Genomic DNA, 15,740 nt, shown 5'->3' with positions numbered 1-15,740 from the left:
CAGATAATGGAACTCCATCCCACAAACAGACTTCTGGCACCTGTGCAACACAATGCATGAACGTTTCAATGCTTGTACTCAACATTCAGGCAGTTACACCGGTTATTAATGTGCCAGATTTTCACATTTGCAATGGCTTATCTCGCACTTACTTGAACTTGTGATCGTGCAATGTTAAATGCTTAAATATGTTACCTAGACAAATGTGTGCCCAAAATCTGATTACCCTAGATTGATTATTTTTTAGTGTTCCGATTGTTTACCGTAAGTGTATGTATAGGCCAGGCACTGACTCCGACTCTGAATATGGGATGTATCCCTGCCAAAAAAGCACAAAAAACCATTTGCATCTGGGCGATATTTCTACCATGGTCTGCTGCTGCTCAGTCATGGGACCAAGTGCTCATCGAATTTGCAGGTCCAGTAAAGACAGCTACGTGGTTACTCGCTGTGTACACTCTCTCTAGTTCCCCATATGATGCCTGAATGTTTTCAACGGCTTCAGCAGCCACAATCCGGGCACTAGCTACAACTTTCACCACTAGTGGAGGGAGACCCATCATCGTACCTGACAAAGGCCGACAGTTTTCATTTGACCACTGCTTGTTTTTCATTCTACATCATACTTGGAAGCAGAACCTGCCCAGGTAGTCATGAATGTTACAGCACTGCTTCCAGGACAGGGAGATGTGCCAGCTCCAGATCGATTAATGACGAAAGATGGTGTGCCAGTTAGGCCTGCCCCAGCACTGCTGCCCCTCTGAAGTCCGTCCACAACTAATGCCGCACCAACTGGGACATCTACCGGGAACCCATTGCCTCATGAGTCGAAAGCCATCCCCCTTACCTTTCACCATCCCACTGACATCACCCATGCCTCTTCCCTCCTTCCAGAAGACCTTCACTGATGCTGTGGAGACCCACATTCCTACCAAACTCATCCACCCTCACCACGCTACACTTCCTCTGCAGGCAGTCCTTCTTCTCTGTAAATCCTATAGGTTTTATCGCTGCTTCCTCTGCACCCATGAGCAGAATACTCTCCTCTGCCACTGGCAATTACAATGACACATCAGCACTCTCCTCACAGCAAAGAAATGCTGGGACTGGCGCCAGAGATGTACAAACCTCAACTCCTACCTCCTTCTCAACTCCTCCAAGTACTGGTCTGCTTTCCACCAACTTACTGGTAGCCATCCTGCCCTGCATTACCCGCTTCTCCACGACAACTGCCCCTTCCCTGACAACCTCAGTAAGGCTAACCATTTTTCTACCCACCTCTCTGAGGTCATGTCCAGTCCTGACAATCCCCATTTTGATTACTCCCTCTTCCCCACCATCCTTGAATGTACTGATACCTCTGTTTCGCCACTCCCCCCAGTTTCTTGTACTTGGATCAGTTTATCCCTTTTGACATAAACACTCCCATTAGCATACATGACATCACACTCGTCCTCCATTTGAATCGCAATACTGCTCTTGGTCACGACAGTGTCATCTACTGCCACCTCTAGGAATCCCCCCTGTCCTTCCTGGCTGCCTTTGCTACCCTGTACAAGGTCCTCCTCTCCACTGGCATTTATCCTGACCTCTGGAAGACTTCCGATGACCTGCTGTTCCCTAAACCCAACAAACTTCCCTCTGACATCTCTTCCTATCGTCCCATCTGCCTCACCTCCATGCTCAGTAAGGTCTTCGAGTCCATCTTCTCCTGCCATATTCATCACCAACTTAACCAGCACCACCTGCTTCCCCTTACCCAATGCGGCTTCCAGCCCTCCTTCTTAGCTCAGGACCAGCTCCTTAACCTTGGCAATCTCCTGTCCCTTCATCGTTACTCCTGTTGCTCTGATATCTCTGCTGCCTCAACCTCAAGAATGCGTATGACCATGCCTATCATCCTGGGCTCTTCTACAAACACCAGACCTATGCTCTCCCCATGAATTTCGTCTGTCTCATTGCTTCCTTCCTCTCCCATCGTCTCTCCTATGTCACTATCCACAATACCAACTCCCGTACTTTCTATCCCACTGTCAGAGTGCCCCAAGGCTCTGTCCTTTCCCCTCTCCTCTATCTCCTGAACATTGTCAATATACCCAAACCTCCCTCACCTGTTCATCTCCTCCAATTTGCTGATGACACCACCTTCCTGGCCATTTATTCTACCCTTCAACACTCCCAATGTGCCCTGAAAACCCACCTTGACCAGTTCACTGCCTGGTACAACAATTGGCTCCTTCACATAAATCCTTCCAAGACCCAGGCAATCATCATAGGTTGTACCACCCACTCCTGCCAGCTCCACTATTTTCCTCACCATTTATGGTCTTCCTTTCCACCTCACTCCCACCCTGAAATACCTTGGCCTCACCCAGACTGTCACCTCAACTGGACGCCCCATCTCCTTACGATCCAACACAAAGCCCACAATAGACACTGCCTGCATCCTTCCACCATCCTTCACACCTACAAATCCTTGAGCTACCCCATCCTTTGTTATGCCAGTGTCACTTGGATTTCCGCCTCTCCCAGATTCTATCAAGCCCTCCAAATCCTGGAACACCATGCACTCCACCTTGCCTTCTGCATCTGCCTTCCATCCCCCATGCGAATCCTCTACAACCTCATCCACTTCCCCCACCTTCTTCTTTTCCTCAAACACATCTGCACCCTGTGCTCCACCGACTCGATCTCCCCCAACCCCTTCCTCTCCACCCCCAGCCCATTGACTTGCCTTTACCGTTGTGTCCCACCCTTTCTCCATCTCCACACCGTCCACCTCCTTCCCCAGTGCAACTTCCAGCACCTATCTCTCCCAGATGATGAGCTTCGACCTGACATCTACCCTTCCTACCAACTCTAACCCCACATTCCACATCCTCTTCGTCAGGGGTCCCTCTCCCCTCCTCTTCACTTTTCCTGAGCAGTTTCCTCCTATGATGCCCCCCACATTTTTCCTGTGCCCCACTTCTGTGTCTCTGCACTTCCTCATTCCTTGCCTTCCCCCTTTATATTCCGCCCCGCCCATCTCCTGCCTCTTCTTGCACCCCCACCACCTTTTATTTTCGTTTTCTCCCACCCCCTCCAGCCCCCCGCTCCCCTGTCTACCTTCCTCTCCCCTCTTTTTCTCTCCTCTCAGGCCTCCCGTACCACAGCAGGTCCCTACCAGCGGTTTTTATTCTCTGTATGTTCTCCGTCACTTACAGTGCTTTTTTTTTTTACATGTCTCTCACTCTGTGTGTTTTTATCCTGTGGCCAACATTTAACTTGTGTGTGACTTCAGTGTATTTTAAGTGTCCCACAAATCGCTGACTGTGTGCTTTTTAACTCTGTGACGACTTTTTTAACTGTCTCCCAATGAACGTTCCCTGACTTAATGTATATTTTAACCTCCATTATCTCCATGTACTGCGTTTTTATATCCCCTTTCTTATGTTTAAGTTTGCCCTTTTGTTATTTGTATGCCACTCGGCTAAAGAGCAGTGGATTGTGCTGCTGTCAGCAGGGGAATGAAATTACAATAAAGGAAAAAAAAAGGCTGTGAAGATAAGCCGTCGCTCCAGACGATGACGATGGAGGCTATCGTCGAAATATGATGACTCTTCTATGCAATGAAGACTGTTTGATTGTGAATGGTTTCCCCAGAAAACGCTGCTATATATCGTAACATCCAGTGGAAATATCCAAGGTATGCTGCTTTGATTGTTTCCAAGTCACAAACATGAAATCGAGCAAATGGCAAATTCTGCTAAATTCAATCTTTTAAGCCCGGTCCACACGCAACGATCTGTCTGCGCAGACATGGGCGCAGATGTCTGTACATGCAAAAGATCGCTGCAAATGTGGTGTGTTCACACGACACAAACCCCAATCTACTACTCGCCCGCCATCTATCGGTGTAGAAAAGAAATATCAGTGGCAAGCGACTACGCTCCCCGCAAACGTCAGAAACTTAATTCAGTTATTTTGAAATATAGAAATGGAGGAAGTTCTGTTGTGGTCTGTGTTTGCGACTTCTGTTGCAAAAAACATTCAGATCAACCGCAGGAAACAGAGAAGGCGGTCAGAATGGTGTACACAGTGGCTGCTAAAGCGAAAGCAGTTTTCTCACGTACATTTACTGCGAGAGTTGCAGGGCAAACCTGTTTTGTTTTACATTACCTCGTGTTCCATTTCCTGTCACATTGACACTCCAATTTCATCTTCAATTGTACTCCTGCTTGGTCTTGGCGTTTCTTGATCACTAAGAAAGCCAAGCAGATCAAAATACCATATCGTTGGCTGGTATACTTGATCTACCCTTACACCAGATCTTCTAGATTTCTGAACTTTGGATAACTCTTTTCGGTAAACAGTTCGCTGACAGACTTAATTTACTTGACTCGCCTTCATGAACTCATCCTTCAGGGCAGCGTAAATAGCTTCACATGTGTTGGGTATTATTTTACTCAACGCTTGTTTCGATATTGCAGTTGAAAATTCCAAATCCTTGTGGCTCCTTCATGTTGCTAGGAATCTTAATGTATGCCAGCCGTTTATGAGGAGAAATTGCCCTTCTCATACAAGTATTTTTTTCTCATAATATGAGGGGTTACAAGCTTTAAGAGATAATTATAAGTTTCGACATCCATCTGCAAATAATTTCGCCAGTTCGCAACGAATTTATTTTTTTTATTGCCGTTTCTCTGTTTGCCGAGGCGTCAACTGGCCGCAATTTTTCAATTAGAGCATTGTATGCTGCTGTCTTGTTGTCTCGGGTCACTATATTCTTTACTTTTAATCTTCCACAAACATGGGTGGTATCTATATATTTCAATGAATTCACTTGCAAACTCTCCAGAACACTGACGAGTATCAGTCATTTTAATGCCCTGTGCACACAAATACAAACACTAGACTGAGCAAACAGCTGTTTCGCGCCAGATTTGCGGCGATCTTCTGTCGACACGCTCCAACTTGTCTGCGCAGATGTGGTTTGAACCCACAGGTTTGAGAGGTTTCGCTCAAACCTCCAACTTCCAGGTTTGCACACACCTCAGGTTGGTGCTAATCTTCTGTCCACACGCAACGATCTGTGTGCGCAGATGTGATGTGCGCAGACATTTGCGCAGACAGATCGTTGCGTGTGAACGGGCCTACACAGGCCATTGACGTGAACTGGCCAGTTTAGATTGTTATTAACATGTAATCTAAGGAATTTGGAAGACTCAACTCTCAGTATTTCTTTGCAAACCACATTCTATTTCCGTATTTTCCTGTTTTTTGTTTGCTGTATGAAACTGCATGAAATGTGTCTTGTTAACGTTGAGCAGCAGATCATTTGAAGAGAACCAATCTAGAGACATGCAACGCCTGTGGAACCCTGGTTGAATATTAATAACTCCAGCAATCATTCCAGAGCATACATGAAAACTGAATTTCAACAAGACTAAAAACACACACACAAAAAACTGACCAGGTAATCGTAATTTCAGTCCCAAAAATTTTATTACATATGATATCTTCAAGTCCAGTTTTATAGACTTTGTAAATGGCACATGTTAATTTTTTAATAGTGCGTACATGTTACTTTTGTAATAATGAATGTAATTTGTATAGGTTTTCAAAAATGCAAACGGTGACCAAAGCATATCTTTGCACATGAGCTTTAGCCACAAACTTTGGTTTGTTTACATCCTGGAAAGCACGTTGGAGTTGTTTACTGTGGTACAATTTGTTGTGTGGAATCTGCGTGTCTGAAAACAATAAATAATGTTACCCCCGTGTGCTATGTTAACCAAGATTAAACCCATGGATGTTAATAATTTTAAATAAAACCTTCAATTTGACGGTGTGGTGTAAATAATTCCTGTCGTCACATCAAATGCTTGTTTGTTTTGTTTTATTTCTTGTATGTCTTTGACATGAAGAACCTTTCTACAGCTCCTTCTCTGTCTTAAACGATGTTTTAGTACATATAAAAAAGAGGCATGCTGACAAAGTGAAGACGTCTTTGGGCTTAGAAGAGATGAAATGTGGGGATGAACTAGGCAAGATTTCCATTGCTATTGCACGCAAACGTGGTTTTATTTCTATTCTGTTTCTTGTACATCTGTTATGAGGTGACTACCAAATTACTGTACAAAATTAGCAAAATATGAAATATTATTGTTACGTTTCTAAAATACCGTGAAGAGCTTAGTTGACAATTTATTTACGTTCCCAAGTTCTACCAGGCCATGTCAACCAAAGTTGCATTATCATTGACCATAGCTACATGATTTACAGGGTGGTGCCACATAAACAAATTTAAATAACTAAAAAATAAAAATCTTGAAAGCGAAACATGCATTAAAGTATATACAAACAAAATGTGATAGCACCAGAGACTGTATGCTTCTGGTAGGTACTCACGGAGAGAGTAAAAGGAGTTGACCTCAGTGAAGTCTTTCAGATTAATAAAAGCAAAGAAAGCGTGTGCTCCATAATGGTATTTGAATTTCGCAAGAGTATTACTCATTTAAAAGTGTGATTTCTTTTATCAATTGTAGAATATATAGAGCATATGTAAATGCTTGCCTTTAAACAAAACAGCAGGAAAACAATTCCCACAGGGGGGTCAAATGTTTCTTTTGCCACACATTTGATATACTTTGTTTGCGGTATACAGTTTTATAAAATTTTGTAAATGATGACATTGTTACCCAAAATTGTTAAAGATTTGCAGTTTTAGCCATTATGATGTGGTATAAGTGTGCTTTACCTTGCATCAAAATCTAGAAATCTTATGACATGTATACATGGTGTCATATCTTTGTGTTGGGGCTTTTCAGCATTGCTAAAACAGTCTCACCAAATTGCTGCTCGTGGACATTGGCTACACAGGAAACATCTGTGCACTATTTATGTCCCATTTTGTTGATATATTAGATATTCTGGTGAAAACAGTATTGTGACTGGATAAGTGTAGTACTTGTTGCAATCTCGTGTTTGATATGATTCAAGAAGTTGGAGAAATTAAAAGTAGAGCTACATTCCTGTGCTCCAAATTTGTATCAAATGTTCAATATGCCAGAGTACAAATGGAACTATATTTCTTTTGAAAAGTTGCATAATTTAGAGGAACTGGAAGCTGAGAAACATACAATAACTTTTTACCTCCTACTGAATCAATTTGCTTTATTTTATAAAAAGAAAGAGAGTGATGAACTGCATTGAGTAAAAGCAGAGTTTATCACTTTCTTTTGATACACAAGTTAAATCATAAAAGTAATTGCTGGTAGAAATTGTGAACAGATTTACAAAGAAAACTCTACATTTTATACACATATTTGTGCAGTACTTCACTTGTGTTCTCCTGTAGCAGAAATGGGAAGAGAGAGCTTGAGTTATCTTAAAATATCTTTTGCTACTAAGAGAGCTCTATTTAAATTGGAGTATGGGCTGCAAACAAGAACTGAACTGTTAACTAATATAAAAAAACCAGTTTGTAATCAATCTGCAAGAAATAACACAGAAAGGTAAATAAAAATTGAAGAATGGCTTAAATTACATTCATACACCAATTGCAGAAGGAAATGAAATTCATTACGCACAAAAGGGACAGTTAATCGACTGTGGCCTTATAGTAATCATTACTGCAGCATTTGCCTGAAGTAATTTAAGGAAACCAATGAAAACCTATATCACAGTGGCTGGATGAAGATTGGAGCCTCCACCCTTCTAAGTACAAGGCCAGCTTCTTTGGAACAGTGGTACTGCAATCAGTTTTTCCTAGTGTACAAAACAGTTCTAAATTCACTAGGCTAGACATTGAGTATGCTGCTAACAGTCACTAATTAAAACTGTGTTACACACAAAGGAAGTAAACAAATCACTAGGCTATATTAAAGTTACGTTTAGTATGAGGATACGGAGGAGTGTTTAATACGACTCATCAGCTGTGACCAGTGGCATAATAATCATGTGATAAACAGTATGGCAACTACAATATGACATTATTGAGCTACAGACGAGTCAGTCACCACAGCCAGGTTTTATTAGTATCATATTTGTTGACTTCGCCTACTCAAAGCTGAACTGTTACCTTCCAACCTAACCTGTACCTCAGGCTAAGCTACAGGTCAATGCGTCACTACAACCAGCCTAGCCCCACCCATTGGCTTCACCATCTAACAACAAATCTGTGAATATATGCACCAAAAGGTGACCCAACAGCATCCATTAACATTACGCCACTGGCCAAATCCGACAACTCATATCGAACATGTCTCTTGACCCACTTATAGTTGTGGTTGCGTTTTTAGTAGAGTACAAAATATTGTGGTTTTGTGAGAAAGTATTCTTCAATAGCGTATGATTTATTTTTATGAGAACTGCTTGTCAACAGCACCTCAGGTTGCTTTATGCAAAGAATGAATTATTTGCAGGGACCATATTTGTATGTGACCTCACACATGAAGCCTTGGCAGTGCTAAAGAGGAAAAATATTTAAGCAACACTTTCAATTGTTGATTGTTTGATCCATAAAATTTTGTTTGACAAACCTGGTTTGTTATTCCATCAACAACATGCTTTCTTCTTCTAGATGGAGTATTATAACCTTCATAACAGAAGACAGTGAGTCTCATGGACAAGCTGCGGTTCAGGATTAAAACTAGATTAAGTACAGGAACACACAAAATATGGAGTCTCAGAAGTTCACTGCTGCATTCAGCATTAATGGTCATATACTGTTTATAGTACTTTTTCAAAACCTCCACACAAAAATGGGAGTCTAAGCAGTCAGTTTGTGCTTTGTAGTCTTAGGAACATCTTTACATTCTGATGAAATGAAGAGAATGATCTCAACATATTTTGCACAGTTTCATTTCCTGCTGGCACTTGGAATTATGCAAAAGTGGCAGAGGAATATCTTGCACACAGTGATAACCATGAATATTGCATTGCTTTTGAAACTTCTTAGATACTCACTCACTCCTTAACGATATTTGTAAAAAAACTTGTTGGCCAACTGCCGTCTTAATAGCGAAAATTCTAAGAGAAAAAGTACATTTTAGTCAAGACTTTTATTTATTTATTTTGTGTGTGGGGTTCTAGATTCTGGTGTGAGTGTCTTCAAGAAGATGTAAGCAGATGTAGGTTATAGTATGGAATTATGCAAAAGGGGCAGAGAAATATCTTTCACACAGTGATAACCATGAATATTGCATTGCTTTTGAAACTTCTTAGATACTCACTCACTCCTTAATGATATTTGTAAAAAAACTTGTTGGCCAACTGCCGTCTTAATAGCGAAAATTCTAAGAGAAAAAGTAAATTTTAGTAAAGACTTTTATTTATTTATTTTGTGTGTGGGGTTCTAGATTCTGGTGTGAGTGTCTTCAAGAAGATATCAGCAGATGTAGGTTATAGTATGAAATTAGGGGCCTGTCAATTTATTTGACGTATAAAATGACATTATTCCTCTTACAAAACATCATTATCTTCAGTCAAAGAACTAAAATGTATTAACTAGGATTAATGAAATTGTTCGCTACACTTTCACCAACTCTCATACAAATTCACAGTCTATCACCAACACCAGCATTCCAGAAAATAATATAGGTGCAAAAGAAATAATTCATGTGTTGTGGTCTCTTTCTGTTTGCACATATATGGCATTGCATGCCACATCATAATTACCTTGCAGGATGAAGCCTACACCTTGTGTCAGTATGTTCAATTTACCCATGATTCTTGAAGTTTTCCCAGCGTACTGAATATTCCATGAAGTTTCTCAATTGCAATATTCTGTGAGGTTTCGGGATTGCAGCTGGATCTTGTTGACTTGCCAAAATATATCGGCTGGCAACCATTTAGCTGACACTCACCTGAAGATGGCTGGAAAGTTGCCAGCCACAATATTGTGGCAAGAAGTCAGCATGATCCGGTTGCAATCCTGAAACCTCATAGAGTATTCAATTTACCTTTTTGCATCAATGTTCGTAATGAATAGGTCTGTATACGTGCAGCATGTAGGCAGCTGCTACCCTTTGGCGATTGTCAGTATATTAATATAAATATTAAATAATTAAAATAAACAGCAGCTGCAGTACCTAGTATAATAGTTGGTCTACATTTTCTTTCATGGTTGTGATTTTCTTGCTTGTTGTATGCTAACCTCTGGTCTGTATAAGAACAAATAAAAGTGTAACAACTCTATTATAGTCAATTCTTAATACACTCAACACAACTGTTTTGACAACTATAGCTCTCTGTTAATTGATATCTCTACTTGTTCTAGATTCTTGACAATTTATTAATGTATGGGCTCCACAGACTATGCTGAATGGGAAGTTAATCATGGCAATGAATAGTAATCCAAGCTTGTGCTTCATCTCTAATTAGTGTCTTGTCAATGGTACTTTAAACTCTAAACTTACTTACCAACCGAGCGAGGTGGCGCAGTGGTAGCACACTGGACTCGCATTCGGGAGGACGACGGTTCAATCCCGTCTCCGGCCATCCTGATTTAGGTTTTCCGTGATTTCCCTAAATCGCTTCAGGCAAATGCCGGGATGGTTCCTTTGAAAGGGCACGGCCGATTTCCTTCCCCATCCTTTCCTCACCCGAGCTTGCGCTCCGTCTCTAATGACCTCGTTGTCGACGGGACGTTAAACACTAATATCCTCCTCCTCCTTACTTACTTCCTTTCTTTATGCAGGATTATGTCAAGCCAATGATTAATACACCACCTATCAGTGATAAAGCTTCTCTTCTTCCACAGGTCATGAAAGCATTTGAAACAGTACACTCCATGCTAGATGAATTGTGCATATTCAGAACTCTGTGCAGTGATCTGCCAGTATTCAAGTAGAAGGTGGGTGTTTGGAATGTTTTCTTTAAAACAATGTGAACTATTCATAAAATGCGGGAGATGGTGTCATGAACAGGTGCTCAACAGATGTACTTTGTATGGCAGTCTCATAACTTTGAAAATAAACATTTCTGACCCTTTATTGGCCCACAATTACTTTTGTTTACATGTCTTTAATTTTAATTTTGTTACAATACCAGTATAATTAGGTTCAGGGTTTTTCTTCTTTAGAAAGTCACTGAGTTTTGTTGACCCTATTACTGTGTACATTTTATTACAAAATATTGTGAAGTGATCTGTGAGCATGATCTGCAATTTTTTACATTAAAAGCAACAATTGTCATCTAGATAGCAAAGGTGGTACTCATGGTATGGTACAAGCAGTCATAGAGGGTGGTTACAGCAGACAGCAAAATAGTCATTAGTGCGAAAGCGCGTGGGCACCTGCTGTATGACAACCCATTAACAAAAATCCAGAGGGCAGCCATTCAGACGCAGTGTCGTTAAATCAAAACAAGTAACAGGACACATCCAATGTGTCACAAAGTTCGTGTGTGTAAGAGAAAATAGTGATTCATGGAGAAAGTATTTCCATTGTATGTTTAAAATGAGTTAAAGGGTCTGGCCAGAACTCTACAAAATGCTATACATGTGGAAACTTCCATCTACAATCAGAAAAATAATTTACTTAAAGTAAGATTCTTTTCAAACATGTAACAGCAGCAGAGTGTACAGTACTCTGGATATTAGCACTTTTGAACTGTAGAAATGGGAGGAGGATGGAATTACAAAAGTGAGAAACATAATGACAAAGATTAACTGTGACCTTCGAGCCATTGCCTGAATATATTAAAATGGGCCTTTTGCACCCCAAGATATGGCTGTACAGTTCAGACCAAGCAAGATATTACAAGTGCCAGAAGTTTGGTCTAACAACTTGGGATCTGTTCCTCAGGAGAGGGGAGTCTCCCAGGTGAGTTCTAAGTTACATCTTGTATTCTTTGATGATAAATGTTATGTCATCCACAGTTAGAAGTTCTGCTTAACATTTTGTGTTTGTGGATGACCTTTCTTTTATTTTCTGTTAATCTGTAGTCTTTTGTTGCGATGATCCTCACTCCAAAGACTGGTTTGATGCAGCTGTCTACACTAGTCTGTAGTGTGCAAGCCTCTTCATTTCTGTGTAATTACTGCAACCTACAGTCATCTGAACCTGCTTAGTGTAGTAAAGCCTTGGTCTGCGTCTGCAATTTTTACTCTACACATGATTCACCACATAACCAAATTGATGATTTCTTGTTGCTTCAGCATATGACCTGTCAACAGACTCCTTCATTTAGCCAATTTGTGCAATACATTTCATTTCTCCCCAGTTTCATTCAGTTCCTTCTCAGTTAACTAACCTACCTATCTATTTTTCAGCATTATTCTGTGGAAAACATTTGAAAAGCTTCTCTTCTGGTCTGAACAGTTTACTGTCCACATTTAATTTCCAACCGAAGCTACATCCCAGACAGATATCCTCAGAAAAGACTTACTGGTAATTAAATTTATGTTCATTGTTAATGAATTTCTCTTTTTCAAAAATGCATTTGTTGTTATTGCCAATTTCTGTTTTATATCCTATATTGTTTGGCCATCATCAGTTATTTTTACGCTCAGATAGAAAACTCAACTTCTACTTTTAGTGTGTCATTTTTTAATCTAATTCCCTCAGCGTCGCCTGATTTAATTTGATGGCATTCAATTCTCCTTTTACTTTCATTGAAGTTCATCGAATAACTGGTTTCAAGACACTGCTCAACCGGCCTCCATGGCCAAGGATGCTAACACGTGATTGTGTGGTGGCGCTCAATCCAGGGGTAAGCCAGTTAGAATCCAGATGGTGGAAAAAATTTTCACTGCCACTATCTGGCTGGCAAGGGGAGGAAAGGTGGTGCTGTAAAGTTGCTGATCACCAAACTTTGCGCCAACATCCTGGTTTAAAAACAAAACATCTTCATGGTGTCTCATGAAGTGAGGCCATGTGACACAGCTGATGGTGATCCATCCATCAGCGGCCCTCTTGGTGCTGTTCGAGAGGAGTAGGCTATGTGCGGGCACCAGGTTTCAACCTCTCCCCTCTCTTGTCATCAGCAGTATTATCATCATCATACAACACAAAAATTATGTTACATTACACTACAAACAAACAACAGCACACTACACTGTACACATAGTGTGTAACAGAGCATGTTGTAAGTAAACAAACAAACAAAAGGCACTGCTCATTCTATTCAACAGCTATTCCAAATACTTTGCTGTTGCTGACTGATTTAAAATCTCATCAGAAACACCACTTTTTTTAATTATCTCACTAAACTTTTAATTCCTTTCAAAAATCCTCCTTGGTTTCTGTCACAACTGGCTCAGTGAACAGATCGGATAGCACTGGGGATAGTTTACAACCTTGCTTCACTTTCTTGACAACTGTTGCTTCCCTTTCATCTCCTTAGACTCTTATCACTGCAGTCTGGTTTCAGTACAAGTTGCAGATAACTGTTCACTCAATGATTTCACCCTTGCCACCTTCTGAATTTTAATGAGGGAGTTCAGTCAGCATTGTTGTCAACAGCTTTTTCTTAATCAACAAATGCTCCAAACATAGGTTTGTCTTTATTTCAAATATCTTCTAAGCTAAGTTTTAGGGTCAGTATTGCTTCACATGTGGCTACATATCCCTGGAATCTTACAATATTTTGAAATGGTAACTTATTAAGCTGATGTTTCGATAGGGTTCACACATGTCAGCATCTGCCTTCTTTGGAATAATTACATGCTTCGTGAAAGGTCAGGGTATTTCACTCTTCTCGTGGATCATGCATACCAGCCAGAGTTGTTGTAATTTAACCCAACCCAAAGGAAATCATCCTTATTTTATTATTTTTAAAGTTTATTTTTTCTTACACCCACCAAAAAATGCTGCAATACCCAACTATTATTTGTGAAAATTTAATTGACAAACAAAATTTTACATAATTAGTCTTACACAAATTAAAAAGAACCATCACATTTATTGAAGGTAACTATGTACTGTCACAAGAATTTCTTTTATAAACGTATTTTGACTTTTCATGCAGTATAAGAAACACAGGTAAATAACATTTACATTTTCAGACAAACACTTAACTCTTCCAGAAAGAAGCTAATTATTTTGTTTAGTCTGAATGCAGAAATTTATAGATCTTAACTAATTTTCTCACATCTTTTCTCTCAGAAATTATTTCTTAATTTTGGCCAAACAAGCTTGTAGGTGGAGAAGATTCTCTCAATGGATACTGTGCTGGTAGGGCAAGAAATGAGGCACTAATAAAGCTGTAGGATTGGGTTAGTGTTTTGAGTAAATTAATCATAGGAATTTTAACTGAACTATTTAATCATCAGTATGAAAAAATCCCAAGAAACCCATTAAAACTCAATTTTATCCTTTTTTTTTTTTTAAATTTCTCTGGTCCCTGTTCAGGCAAAAGGAAGTGCTTTCTCCAAATGGAGCAAAAAAGATTCTACCACTCCCTTCAGTCAAAAAAACCCTGTGATTATTATTCATGCCGCCCATCTCTGTACACTTTCGGTATCTGCCGTTAGTCATATTTGGTACGCTCCCACACACCTGAACATTATTCTAAGAATATACACACAAATTAACTGTAAGTGTTCTTGTGTTCAGACTGAGTGCATTAGTATCCTCCCAGCAAAACTAAGTCATTCACCCGCAGCTGAGCATATTTGGTCATTCCATTTTGTATCTCAACAGATTATTGTTGTCTTAGTTGACTGATTATGCTTGTGAATCATTGATGTTGTTGTAATAGGGTACAGTGTTATTTCATTTTGTGAAGTGCAGAATTTTACATTTTTGGACATTTAAAGCAAGTTGCCAATGTATCACCTCATTAAAATCCTTACAAAATCTGATGGATTATTTGAAAAACTTTTTTTCTCTTAGATAGTGTTTCATTATCAATAACAGCATCATCTATTTAAAGTATGAGGTTGCTATTGATACTGTTAGTTAGGTCATTAATGTACAACAACACCCTCTGGTGCAAGCCAGATGTTACTTTTACTTCTGTTGAGGAGTCTCCATCCAAGATACTGCATTGGCCCTACCAGGAAATCCTTAATTCAGAAACAAATCTTGTTTGATACCCCAAATAATCATACTTTTGTTAATAATCAGTGGTGGTGTACAGAGTAAATGCTTTCCAGATGTCAAGAAATACAATTGCCTTCATCTGTGACTTGCAGTATTTTGTATGAGATAATTATAATCTGTGTTACAGATGGCATCAAGGTCAAATAGGGTTATTTATTTTTTAAAATGAATATCTGTTATGTCTACTTTGAAAGGTATTGCTCTGTGGTGTTTGATTTATGCTTGAATTCAATTGATATACATTTACTCTTTTTTTCTTTTTTTTTTTTTTTTTTGTAGGTACTGTGTACCTGCTCCAAAAGCTGTAAAATAGCTGAATTTTTAAAAATGACAGAACTCCCATCACTAGTGCCAAAAGCAACTCTTTGGTCACAGGTGATTTGACAGATAAGACATTTGCTCGCTTCATAGCAGACTTTGAGAGAAATGTGGGCAAAGAGAAAGAAAACAAATAAAATTTAAATAAGAAATTGATTTTTAAAATTATCTTGTTGCTATAGAGGTAAGGAAACATGGCATATTGGCAATCTACAATAAGTAGTAATGTTTGGATTGCGATTTCTTTATTCCATATTCATGCTGCATTTCCAAATCATCATCTGTGGATAACTGTATTGTAGGATATAATAGTGGGAAACATTCCATGTGGGAAAAATATATCTAAAAACAAAGATGATGTGACTCACCAAACGAAAGCGCTGGCAGGTC

General features: G+C 39.7%; 1 long non-coding RNA gene across 1 annotated transcript; it reads left to right on the top strand.

The window, feature by feature from the left end:
- The first annotated feature begins 9,879 nt into the window (after positions 1–9,879).
- On the top strand, positions 9,880–10,888 carry LOC126185189 (uncharacterized). Its single transcript, XR_007536981.1, has 3 exons — positions 9,880–9,976; positions 10,265–10,381; positions 10,748–10,888. It is a non-coding gene; the product is annotated as an uncharacterized LOC126185189 (long non-coding RNA).
- Positions 10,889–15,740: the final 4,852 nt, after the last annotated feature.

Source organism: Schistocerca cancellata, chromosome 4 (assembly GCF_023864275.1).
Source record: "Schistocerca cancellata isolate TAMUIC-IGC-003103 chromosome 4, iqSchCanc2.1, whole genome shotgun sequence".
In the NCBI taxonomy this organism is placed as follows: Eukaryota; Metazoa; Arthropoda; class Insecta; order Orthoptera; family Acrididae; genus Schistocerca; species Schistocerca cancellata.
The sequence above is the reverse complement of the archived record's forward strand: the minus strand, read 5'-3'. Positions and strand labels throughout refer to the sequence as shown.